The 13,894-nt window shown below is 37.5% G+C and overlaps 1 protein-coding gene across 1 annotated transcript in view; it reads right to left on the bottom strand.

Moving 5' to 3' along the window:
- Nucleotides 1-13,894, bottom strand: part of LOC129727030 (protein bowel) — a 123,693-nt gene that overhangs the window by 51,792 nt on the left and 58,007 nt on the right. The gene's annotated exons all lie outside the window — the stretch shown is intronic.

Raw genomic sequence — 13,894 nt, 5'->3', positions numbered from 1 at the left:
CTAGGTCTTGTTTCTAGGTTCTCCGATCGGACTGAAACTTCCAGAGTTTGTTTATCTATATAATAGAACAATGTTTTGCATAATGTCATGTTTTTTGAAAACGGGGAAGTGGGGTGAAAAAGCACCTCAAAAGTGTATGTCCAAAAACTGATAAAAACGTAAAATTGTCATAACTTTGTGAAAACTGAATCGATTGTCATTAAAGTTGGAATGTTTATTCTACTCTATAAAGGAAACAAAATGAGAGTTATTGGAAGTTGCTATCAAGAATACATGATGAGATATTCGCATTTTTTTTTAAAAAAAAGAAGTAATTTTCATAGCAGTTTTTCTTTTGCCAACAGATCTAGGATTAAAATCCAAATAGTACGTTTTGTAGTGCAACTCAAGAGCTTTCATTAAATATAGTCAAAAAATGCGCCGTTATAAAGATGCCTGAGAAAATCCAATTTTTCTATAACATGTTATTGACCATTATTTCGAACCCATTGTGCGAGAAGCGAAACTCCGTTTTGTGTCATTGTTCTTTATGCATTAATGCACTAATGCAAAAGTTTGCAGAAATTGTGGTTTTTGGAAAAGAGGTTAGTGGAATAAACAGACTCTTCAAAATTATATTCAGAAACTGCTCAAACCGTAAAATCGACTTATTCCCGAAGTTACACGATGAAATGAAAGGTTGGTTTTGGAGCTAACAGAAGTAGAATGAATACCAACAAAGCCTTGCGATACTTGTTTTGAGCTTTTTTTTGTTAATATGTCCTTTGGGTATTTTAAGGGGTTATATACCTTTTTAGTTTCCAAAAAATCGAAAATTTTTTTATTACATTATCTTGAACTACATCTACATTATCTTCAACTACATCTTGAGAACATTTTTACAAATTTTTATAAAGATCTGAGCAATAAGGAGAAAGTTAGAGCGATTTGCAGCGCGCCTCGCATTTGCACGGCCGCATAAGCTAAACTTGAAACTTTACACGCGATTATCTCGGAATAGTGTTTTCCGTAAAATGACTTTGCCGTGATCCTGATTGCGGGAAAACTACTGAACCGATTTCTTTCACCTTTTTTAAAATTTTCGTTATTAATTTCGCCGGTCTTTGAACGATCGCTTTTTGAAACATACATTTACACTTTGCCGCAAAAAAAATTTTAATGCAATTTTTAGCGTTTCCGTTTGCAACAAAATACTCATAAAAGCGATCGTTCAAGGAACCGGCACACTTCCAAACTAATGAAATAATATGTGTTTTTTTATTTTAGTTGACCCGCTGAGTCTCTAACAGGATCACCGCAAGCCTCTGCCAAAAAAATTACTCTAGTAATAATTGATATATCTCAAAATCAAACGTATTTTGTTGTTGTTGATAAACTGTTCTTTTAGAAAAATTCCTCTTTAATGTAATAAAAATGGTGCTTAAAAATAAATTCAACCTTCATTCATTTTTTTCAACCAAAAAGGTATATAACCTCTCAAGTTTAGTTCACTGAGTTTTAAGCGCTAGTCCTGAAATAGAATGTAGAAATGATAACCTCCTAGGCTGAACTCGGGAGCCGGACAAAATTAAGAATATTATATGGCGACCATGAGGAACGTTATGGGTCTAAGATCTGAGATTTCCTTTCAACAATGTTCTACTATTTTGGCTTTGCAAAACGAAAGATTGTCCACGTGTAATATTACTTGTTTTGTTTTCGTTAGTAAATCAGCCGTGGTTCGAGTCATTCACCGCCATCAACTTCCAGATGAGTACGAAAAACCGCGGTCGGGAAGGCAGAAGGTTCAAGTACCCAAGAAGTCGTCCATACTTGAAAAAAGCGGCCTTGCAAAAACGTGTGTGGAAGAGAACGACTGCAGATAAGCGTTCAGAAGTTCAAAAAACCAGGTCTCAATTGGAATTAACACCGTGCACAATTCATCATCTTATTACTCGTTCCAAGGGTTCAGTTTGCAATTAGTATTACGGCAGGTAAGGGTGACATCCATGTGTCGATATTCTCAGAATCTAGAGATCTCTTGTTGCAGAGTTGCAACCGCCAAGGAACATCGGCCCGGCAAAAAGAAATCCCTACGACGGAGCGTCGAATCAAGTGTGATACCAAGGAGCGTGAGGGTCGCCCCAAGATCACCACGTCTAGAGAGGACAAATATAATACCATCCCCAAATAATAAGAAAGGATACTTAAAGATTTTGAAGCAGAACGCTATCCCGAAAGGCTTGGATCTCATTGGTGAAGGCTTTATTTGAAACAGGACAACGGTCCCAAGCACTCCTTAAAGTTTTGTATGATCTCGAGGAAAAAGGAAAACTGTTAAACATGCAATCAACCCCCAGGCTTGATTCCAATCGAGTTGTTTTGGATGATCTGGACCGTGATGTGATGAAGATGCGAACCCAAAACGTTAACTTTTTGTGGGAGTGATTGCAGCAGACTTGGGGAAATATCGCAGAAGAAACGCTCGAAAAACTTATTCGGAGTAAGCCCTGGGTCTGCAGAGCAGTAATCGAAGCAGAGTATTGTGAGGAATCGAAGATTTAATTAGTGATCCTTTTGACATCTTTTTGACATCTCTTTAACATCTCTTTGACATCTCTTTGACATCTCTTTGACATCCTTTTGACATCTTTTTGACATCTCTTTGACAGCTCTTTACCATCTCTTTGACATCTCTTTGGCATCTCATTGACATCTCTTTGGCATCTCATTGACATCTCTTTGACATCTCTTTGGCATCTCTTTGGTATCTCTTTAACATCTTTTTAAAATCTTTTTGACATCTCTTTGACATTTTTTGACATCTCGTCGACATCTCTTCAACATCTCTTCAATATTTTTTTAATATCCTTTTGACATCCCTTTGAGATTGTTTTTGATATCTCTTTAACATCTCTTTTACATCTCGTAGAAATCCCTTTAACATCTTCTTGTTGTGTTTTTGACATTTCTTTGATATCTTTTTGTCATTTCTTTGCCAACTTTTGACATCTCTTTGACTTTTTTCATATATTATTGGCATCCTATTGACATCTTTTTGACATTTTTTAGCATCTTTCTGACATCTTTTTACATGTTATGAAATGTTTTTGACACTTTTCAAATATTTTTAAAAATTTTGTTGACATGGTTTGATGTTTTTTCTGACATATTTTTGATATCTTTTTGAGCTCTTTTTGACATTTAATTTATTTCCTTTTTTTCACATCGTTTGGACATATCTTTAACCTTTTTCAATATTTGGTGACATCTGTTCGTCTCTCTTCGAATGTTTTGGACATATTATTCGTATCTCTTTCATAGAGATTTTATTTCAATTGTTTTGACATCTCTCTGTTATCTTATTACCAATGTTTTTATTACATCGTTATTGCATCAATATCATTATGAAATCTTCTTATATCTATTTGATATCACTTTGAATTCCGTTTGAAACCTCTTTGATCCTTTTTGTCATATCTTTGCTATATCACTCAGACATCTGTTTGACTTTTTTAGTATCTCTGTCAAATATTTTAACTCTTCTATAATTTTGTAATATAAGAGATATGTCACCTGGTTTACACCTTTTTGTAATCTCTCTGTTTTGGTTTGCTTTTAGATAACTTTTGATAAATTTAACCTTTTTTTCCGTCAAATTGACCTTTTTTGAATTTTTTTGTTTGAAATGTTTCTGTTTATCGCATTTTTTGCAATAATTTTAGACATATTTTTGGTATCGACTTTTTTTTACTAAACCAAAACGTCTTTTTGGCATCTTCACGGTAAATTTCTGACATTTTCTTCAAACGTTCTATTTTACTTCTTTCCCAGAACTCTTCGAAATCGTTCCGACATTTTTTTGATATCTCTATAAATGTCTGTTGACATCCTCTTGATGTTTTTTTTGCATTTTTTGACATATATTTGTTATATTTCCGACATCATCCTTCCTTTTTCCCTTAGAAATTCTTGACATTTTATTCACAAATTGTCGTCATAGGCGAAAAAAAATGTTGCCCTAGAGCACAAACTGGAAAAAAGGGGAGGTTAAAGCTTTTCCATTCTTCTTGTGAATTTTTGTACCACTAGCCGCCTCGGAAGAGCGTCAAAAGGCCACAGAATAATTGTTCGCCGGGTTCGTCGTTTCTCCGTTTGTCAACGGACTATATAGACTTAGTTTTTTGGGCACCTTTATTCTAAACTAAACTGGTAGCCCCATCCAAACAACAAAATAAGGTGAGTTTGATTGTTTGGATGGATATCAATTAGGTGAACAGTTGCGGAATTCTTTCTATACACTACCCGCCATAAATTTGGAATCGCTTCGCTCTGTATTGCAACACCCAGTTCGAATATTGCGGCAACCGCTGAAAAGATGAGCAGATATCCCGTGTTTTTGACGACCTAGAAAGCTCAGGTCTTCAGCAAACTTGTTTAGAAGGTCAAAGGTTTAGAAGGTGCTGTATGGTGCTAAATGCCACCACTATGTGGCGCTAGTGACACAACGCCTAGTGTCCGAATTAAAACACCGTTTCGACAACTTCGGCAACCATATTGCGGGTGTTGTTGGTTCGAACGCGCCATGTACCGAAGTCAAAAACACTCGGCTTGCGTTCAAACCGACGCCGTTTCGTGGTCGGTCTCGAGTAAATAAAAGTGGTTTTCTGTAAAATGGTTAGTTTCCTTAGATGGTTAAGTTTACTTCACTGAGTTTTGGGCGCTAGTCTCTAAATAGAATGTAGAATGATAGGCTTCCGAGACCAAATTAAGAATATTATATGGTGACCGTGAACGTGAGATTTTTTTTCAACAATACTCTACCATTTTTGCTTTGCAAAACGAAAGATTCTTCAGGCGTAATATTGCTTGTTCCGTTTCCGTTAGTCAATCAGTTGTGGTTCGAAGCATTCACCGCCATCAACTTCCAGATGGTTACCCCGAAAGTGACCCAAGTTTGGAAGAAAACGACTGCAAATAAGCACCCTGCACTTACGACAGGAAAAGATAACATCCGTTTGTCGATATTCTTAAGTAATTGAATCTAGAAATCTCTTGTTGAATAGTTGCAACCACCAAAAAGTATCGTCCTGGCAATCCCCACAATGAACCGTGGAATCAAGTGTGATACCAAGAAGCGTGCTGAGGGTCGAAGAGATAAAAAAGAGTGAAAGTCACCATAAAATCTAGCTGTCCTAGCTCAGCACCTCACCAAATGTTGAAACCACACACCTTCCTGGAACAGCAACGAGACGCGTTTTTTAACTCGCTACATTGCGCAAGAATGCAGGTAACGCAGAGGACGAATAATGTGTGAAACGGTTTAGCAAGACAACTGTAAACGAGGACGTCCCAAGATCACCACTTCCAGAGAGAAAAAATATATTACCAGCACCAGCGAGAGGAGGAAGACTATGATGATTAGCCCAGATATCCGAGAAAAAGTCAACAATTTAAAGGAAAATCCATCATCTCGGTGATTATTGTACGGTAGCAGCTTTCGGATGCTGGACTGGAAGGTGGCGTAGCAGCCAAGAAACCATTACTGCGAGAAGCGAATAGAGAAAAAACGTTTGGAAAGGGCTCTAGAACACGTAAACTGGACAATTTATCAATGATTCAAGGTAATTTTCAATTCTTACCAATTCACTTTTTTCACATGGTCTTTAGGTACTTTTTACTGATGAATCAAAAACTGAACTTTTTTCCCCATAGAAACGAGTCTACGTTCATCGAGTCCCTTGTGAGCAAATAAACCGCAATTGTGTCGTACACACCGTTAAACATGGTGGTGGGCCTTTTTTGGGCTTAATTTGCTGGCAGAAGAGTTGGAAATCTGGTCCGGATTGAAGGAATTCTCAATAGGAAAGGATACCTGAAGGTACTGTCCCGAACGACTCAGATCTCGTTGGTGAACGCTTCGTTCTGCAACAGGACAACAATCCCAAGCACTCCTCAAAGTATTGTCGTGTGTACTTGGATGATCTCGAGAAAATTAATACTAAATCCCCAGACTTGAAATCAATCGAGTTGCTTTGGGATGACCTGGACCATCAAGTGCAGAAGATGCGACCTCAAAACATTAACTTTTTGTGGAAGTGCTTGCACCAGATTTGGGGATACAATCGCAGAAGAAACGTTCGAAAAACTTATTCGGCGTATGCCCTGGGTCTGCAAGGCAGTAATCGAAGCGAATGGGGGTATTGTAAAGAATCGAAGATTCGATTAGTGATCGCTCAATTCAAATCAAAATAAAACAATGAAACCATTGTAAAGAAGAAAAAAATAGGTGAAATTGCACAATTTCTTCTCAGAATATCCGCTGAGCTGCTGAATACTACAACTTCCTTAGCGGTTGAACATTATTCTAAAACCAAAAGAAACAGTGAAACCTTTCAGCTACTATCATAAATCGCTTCTGTACTATCAGACAGGCTGACAGGGTGAAAACTTCCGATCACCATCGGGCAAAATAATTAGTTGCCACAATTCAGCGCTCGCATTGACGAGAGAATCTCTGCAGCAGCCCTGCCTGAACAAAAAACGAACTTTAAAAGCCTGACAATGACGAAGATCGGTGCTGCTGATGCTGCCAGAGTGTCGTCGTTGTACTACCAAAGGGTACACCGTAAAAGCGACGAAACGGAAAGAGTTCGTTCGCCGTTCGCCGGTGCAGTCAGTAAATATTGATAAATTGGCAAGATAAGCGATATCGCGAGCGCGAAAAAAAAGCGTTTCACTGCCAGCTGCCTCGCTACTCAACCCGACCATCACGATTGGATGCATAGGAACAAGAGTGTGTGTGTGTGTGTGCGTTGACTGCATTTGCATATTAATGAGCAAACGTGCGGGACGAGTTCGAGTCCAGCTTCCTTGGCAGGCTGCTGCTGCTGGTGCTGGTGGCTTGTCATGCTGGTTGTGGCTGCCGCACTTTTGAAAACAAAGGAAGGAAACTCAATTAAAGTTTGCACGGAAAGGTTACAGCGCTCTCGTTCGCCCGATCCGAAGTTAATTGGCAATTTTAATGGAATCCAAAATGGGTGCCGACGCCCGATTGGCAACGGTTTTGTACGGTTGGTTGCCAGCAACAAAAAAGAGGTGAAAAGTACTAGCGAATGCGACGTTTGTTTTCGTGGTTGTTGTTGTTTTTTTTTCACCCTGTATCTACTTGCCTAAACGATCGGATCCGACCGAACGGTTGAAAGAAAGTTAAAGAATAATATTTACATGATTGTACCCTGCAGTTCCCCCCGTGCCGGTTTCGGTTTGGGGAAATTAATGCTTCCAGCTGGAGCCGATAATTAGGATGCCTGGACTTAATAAAACGCTTGCGTTCGCCAAAAGTTTAGCCTTGTTTCGCCACTGCAAAGCGGCCCAAAATGATTACCATCACTTGATGCATTTTCTTGGCTCAGTGTAGCTCTTCACCATTCCGAACAGCCTTAAAGGATAATTTAAACTAATTTTCCAGCCTGGCCAATCAGCAGGATGCGCAGAAATTACAACCTACAACAACGCGTCGTGAGTCCGGCCGGACTTAAAAGAGGGGTAGAAGAAGCAAGAGTTGGCGATCTCTTGAAACCACCTGTTACGCTAATTTTTTGCACACTGGCTGCGAGGTTCAGTCTTCTATTTCCAGACCCGTGTTACGCTTGGTAGAACAAAAGAGGCTTCCCTCGCCGGCACTGGCTACCGCTTCGCTTTAATAGCCCTTAGGTTCTTGAAGTGTTTGAACATTCATACGATTTCATTGCTGATTGTGTTTTCTCCCCCCTCTCTGGACTGGACTCTGGGCTTGTAGAGCCGTACGTAGTTGGTAGTTTAATTACAGAAGCCTATTTTGCGCTTTTATGTAGATTTTTTTTGCAGCAGCAGGTTGATTTTAACTCATGCAACGAAAACATTTATCGCTGATGAATATGCAAGCTGCCGTATCGAAAAGGGGGGAAAACCGAAACTAAAGCAAGGAGTTTTTTTAGCCTGCACAATGATGGAATGTTTCCATTTGCATCGCATAATGCGATGATTTCTAAACTAAAGTGATGTGCTTCATAAGAAGCTTTCTTCATTATCCAACAAAAAATCTACCCAAATTACGCGTACGGTTTCTGGTCCCACAGCTTGTGTAAGCTTCGACATAACAACTATCTACAAAGTACCGAGTATCTCTCCCAAACCGAGAGTGTTTTGATTTCCTTAGACAATGGAATTTAGGTTACGGAACAGCTGACTGTATGACATAGCGCACTCGGTAATTTTCCACAAGTAAAATGACTCCAGTAAAAACTTCCTTCTTCCTTCGTCAGCCAAACACGAGAGGAAGAGATTCTGAAACATTTACGGTGAGCAACCACATTTTCGTCCATTTACTCCAGCTAGAAAGAGTAGTTTATTACGATGTCGACCGCGAAAATCCCAAGTTGGGCTAACAAGAAAAAGAAACACTCACCCAAAGTGCGCCATACAAAAACTTTTATTACCTCGCAGAAGTCAAATCTCTTCCCGGTGGGTGAGAATACAGTTCCACCATCGTCGCTTTCCAAGAGGACCGCTTTCAAGGTGAAGGAACGATGTTATAAAATAATTACATCGCATTCTTGTTATAATTACAGTGCGCAGCCCCAGCTTTTGTAATAACATTGATAATACCCTTGCTGCGTACATGTACCGAAGGAGCACCCGAGCTGCTCGCTCGTGAGAGTTTGATTTAAGTTCAGACCCGTGCTGTGTGTCGGATCGGGAAGCGAGTCAAACCTCGCCAGGAACCAGTTTCGGTCGAGGTCGGATGTGGCTGGCTGGCTCCAGTTCAACGTGACTGTACTTCAGTTAGAAGATATTTTTTCTGTTGGATGAAGCGATTAAAGATTTTGACTTTTTTGCCTCAATAAGGGCGAAATAAATTTTATTGGCGCCAAACGCATTATAAGCAGTTTATGGCGTTTTTAGGATTGCCATAAAAGAAAACCTTGGTTTTATTTCAATCTTGGTGCTTTCGAGGGAAATTTTATTATCGCACATTAAAATGCTCAGGGTAATTACAATACCAAGCTATCTTCGCTCATATGAGAAAGTAAGATCACTAGCAACCGAGTTGATTCCTTTTCTTTGGCATTGGCATTCAGTAAATCACAGAGAGGATGAATAGCTATTCATAAAAAATATTGTTTAACGAAAATACGATAGATTGGACATTAGTCGATAAAAACGACAAAGAGCTCGAACTGGAAAAAAATTAAGAATAGGTAGGGTATCGAACGACTTCGTCGGTGGTTTTCTTCGGCAGTTTTTCTGCAGCAATCTTATGCAAAAGGGGGCCGAGGAAAACCACTGAAAAAGACGTTCCCTTTGCATAACTTTTTCATCGCTTCTGTGAATTTTGGAACTTTGGCTAGAAAGCCAACTGGGAAGTGAGTAGGTCGCATTCTCTCTCTCCTTTCTCTCTCATTCTCTTTCTCCTTCTCTCTCTCTCTCTCTCTCTTTCTCTCTCTCTCACTCTCCCTCTTCCCCCTCTCTCTCTATCATCCTCTTCCCTCTCTCTCTATCTCCCTCTTCCTTTTTTCTCTCTCTCAATCTCTCTTAGTCTCCTTTCTCTCTCTCCTTTCTTTCTCTCCTTTCTCTTTCTCCTTTATCTATCTCCTTTCTCTCTCTACTTTCTCTCTCTACTTTCTCTCTCTCATTTCTCTCTCTCATTTCTCTCTCTCTCTAATTCTCTTTCTCTTCTCCCTCAAAAATGACAAATATGTATGTCGAAAATTTCAAAAATGACAAAAATGTCATGAATGTTATAAATCAAATGTTATAACTGTCATAAATGTCATAAATAACATAAATGACGTGAATGACGAAAATGACATAAATGTCATAAATGTCATATATGTCATAAATGTCATAAATGTCATATATGTCATAAATGTCATAAACGTCATAAATGTCATAATTGTCATAAGTGTCTAAAATGTCTAAATTGTCTAAATTGTCTAAGTTGTCTAAAATGTCTTAAATGTCTTGAATGTCTTAAATGTCGAAAATGTCTTAAATGTCTAAAATGTCTAAAATGTCTAAAATGTCTAAAATTTCTAAAATGTCCGAAATGTCTAAAATGTCTAAAATTTCTAAAATTTCTAAAATGTCTGAAATGTCTAAAATGTCTGAAATGTCTAAAATGCCTAAAATGTCTAAAACGTCTAAAATGTTTAAAATGTGTAAAATGTGTAAAATGTCTGAAATGTCTAAAATGTCTAAAATGTCTAGAATGCCTAAATTGTATAAAATGTCTAAAATATCAAAAATGTCTAAAATGTCTAAAATTTCTGAAATGTCTAAAATGTCTAATATGTCTAAAATGTCTGAAATGTCTAAAATGTCTAAAATGTCTAAAATATCTAAAATTTCTAAAATATCTGAAATGTCTTAAATGTCAAAAATGTCTTAAATGTCAAAAATGTCTTAAATGTCAAAAATGTCTTAAATGTCTAAAATGTCCAAAATGGCTAAAATGTCTAAAATTTCTAAAATGTCTGAAATGCCTAAAATGTCTGAAATGTCTAAAATGTCTAAAACGTCTAAAATGTTTAAAATGTGTAAAATGTCTAAAATGTCTAAAATGTCTTAAATGTCCGAAATGTCTAAAATGCCTAAATTGTCTTAAATGTCTAAAATATCAAAAATGTCTAAAAAGTCTAAAATGTCTAAAAGGTCTAAAATGTCTAAAATTTATGAAATGTCTAAAATGTCTAAAATGTCTGATATGTCTAAAATGTCTAAAATGTCTGAAATGTCTAGCATCTCTAAAATGTCTAAAATGCCTAAATTGTCTAATATGTCTGAAATGTCTGAAATATCTAAAGTATCCTAAATGTCTAAAATGTCTAAAATTTATAAAATGTCTAAAATGTCAAAAAAGTCAAAAATGCCGAAAATGTCAAAAATTTCAAAATGTCAAGAATGTCAGAAATATCAAGAATGTCAACAGTAACATATATGTTCAAAGTGTCAAAAATGTTAAATACGTCATGTAAGTGAAAAGTATTTAGCTTTCGAGAAACAAACGTTTATTTGTTCGGGACTTACTTACGAATTCACGAAGAAAGCAAAAGAAACAAAAACAGAACAAAATAGAAACTGATACAGAAACAGAAACAGAAACAGAAACAGAAACAGAAACAGAAACAGAAACAGAAACAGAAACAGAAACAGAAACAGAAACAGAAACAGAAACAGAAACAGAAACAGAAACAGAAACAGAAACAGAAACAGAAACAGAAACAGAAACAGAAACAGAAACAGAAACAGAAACAGAAACAGAAACAGAAACAGAAACAGAAACAGAAACAGAAACAGAAACAGAAACAGAAACAGAAACAGAAACAGAAACAGAAACAGAAACAGAAACAAAAACAGAAACAGAAACAGAAACAGAAACAGAAACAGAAACAGAAACAGAAACAGAAACATAAACAGAAACAGAAACAGAAACAGAAACAGAAACAGAAACAGAAACAGAAACAAAAACCTAAATAAAAACAAGGCAAAAATTTCGCTCGAGGAAATCACCGGAAAGTGGCGCTCAGGAAGCCAGAGTGCAATACACTGGGGTCGCTTTTTACGCGGGTTGTTTTTATGCGTTTTTTTGAACGGGATATTTTTACAATAACGCGGGTTATTTTTACTCGATTCGGAAGATGGTTTGTACGCGGTATCAAATAAGTTTAGTATTAACATATCAAATCTAATCTTTTGAATGCGGTACAACCAACCGCGTAAAAAGCGAACCCAGTGTACTTTTGACGCTGTAAAGATCTTGCCGACAATCTGAATAAATAATTCAAATAACAACACAAACATAGTTTTAGTAAAAATCAGCGATGAGAATGCGAATTTCCACCAAAAGCAGGTCATTTTAATAACAGTTTAAGAGTGGTTCAGATCGAAAAATGGCATACAAAATAACATAAAACATCTCAAAAGTAAAACCAAAATTGTTCAAAAACTCTAGCAAAAACGACGCAAAACAACAATGAAAACTTGTTTTATGTCAATCAGAGTGACAAAAATAACTTCAATGTTATGTAGAAAAAGTACAAACGAAAACACCTAAAATACCCTAGTAAATCATACAACACCGATGTGAAAAATGAAACCAAAATCATGTACAACAGAGATGATTAAAGGAAATTCCAATGAAACATATTCCCTAATCAAGCTGGTAAGAAAATCACCTAAAAATCTTCTAGTTTCACCAGAATATGATAAATTTCTGATTTAGTGTGAGTTTGTAATTATTTTTACATTTGACAGTTTTATACCACATTTAAAATATTTTTGTTCCGTTTCTGTATTGATTTTGAATTATTTCTGTATTATTTCAAGCAATTTTCGTTGAAGTTTTGTGTTTTTAAGGTAATTTTTATTCAAAATATGTATTATTCTTTCACCGATTCTTTTGTCTTATTTTTAGTTACATCAGTTCTATATTTGTACCATTTTCCCGTCGAAGCTTGATTCAATTGTCTAAATTTGATTACTATTTTTACTTAGAAATTTTTGAATTTATGGTGTTGCGCCTTGCAGTCTTTTCGTAAAAATCAAACAGAAATTTGTCTACTGTCCGACAGTAGACAAACTTCTGTTTCGATTTTAACGAAAAGACTGCAACCCGAAACACCATTAATTTTAAATCGTCACAGTCGTAATAGACCTTCAATATTAACTTAGAAAGTCAGGCATTTGAAATCAAAATAACAAGGTGAATTCCAAATAACTGCACCTGACCGAATTCTGTTCTCCCCACATCTGGCGGCATCATAAACAATTTGTCGAATATTCGTCATTCCTCTGTATTAGCATGAAATTAACCTTCAGCTTATTTGTAACACCATTGTAACGTTCCGCTGAATAGTTACCCCCTGCTAGAAGCCAACATCCCACCAGACTGCACTTGGCAGTCTAGCAGCGGCAGCAGCGCATCAATCCGGAACGCCTCACGCAACTTAATTGGAGTGACACCAACATGAGCAAGAGCCACACGCTTTCTGCACACTCGTGGAGATAAATTCGACCGTTCGTAGTGCACAGAACCCAGAACCATGTTTGTATGTCTTATCGTGGGAAACAAACAAAGCATCACACATCTCCCCTTCCAAAGACAGAGAGAGAGAGAAATGCGAAAAGGGGGATCACAATTCACCTAGTGCGTGCGAAAAAAAAGGCAGCTCATACTTTTCTCCCCGAGGTCATCCACCAGACAGGCATAAAACTAGTAATTATTTCTATCTCTTCTCTTTGGACAGACCCAATTTCAGTATCAGCTCTAACTCTGACAGGGGGGAGTAGTAGCCCGACACCTTGTAATTAAACTAGCAACGAGAGGAGGTTTCACCGATCCCGGATTCGATCAGTTCGGTTCGGTTGGATGATGATGATGATGATGGATAGAATTCACGGTAGAATGTGATAGGAAGGGAAATTGAATCATTAAATTGATCGATTCTAGGTCGCGTTCGTGGTAAAAGCATTTGAACTCTAACAAAAAGCCAGTTCCACACTTTGAACCCTAGCCACGCTGCTGCTGGTCGCGGTGTCGGACGCGAAACGTGAAACCACATCCATTATTATGGAGCCACATCTCGAACCGTCGTCAAATGAATGACGAAAAAGGAAGGGAAGAGAGGTGGTGGAATGGAAACCATATCAAAATCCCGTCCAGATTGATCGACGAATGAACCAATGCAATCCGGCATACACACCCAGCATGGGCCAATAGACGAGCGACGTCGCGATGACTCGGGCAAAAAATAAAACGGCAGTTGAAAAGGGAGAAAGAATGTTAAAAGCACAGGCCCAGTCAGCAGCGGCGAGTGGCGGTGTAGAAAATTGAAAATGAAACATAAATCATAAATTAGAGACCAAATAGCAA

The sequence above is a fragment of the Wyeomyia smithii genome, chromosome 3, assembly GCF_029784165.1.
Source record: "Wyeomyia smithii strain HCP4-BCI-WySm-NY-G18 chromosome 3, ASM2978416v1, whole genome shotgun sequence".
Taxonomy (NCBI): Eukaryota; Metazoa; Arthropoda; class Insecta; order Diptera; family Culicidae; genus Wyeomyia; species Wyeomyia smithii.
The sequence above is the reverse complement of the archived record's forward strand: the minus strand, read 5'-3'. Positions and strand labels throughout refer to the sequence as shown.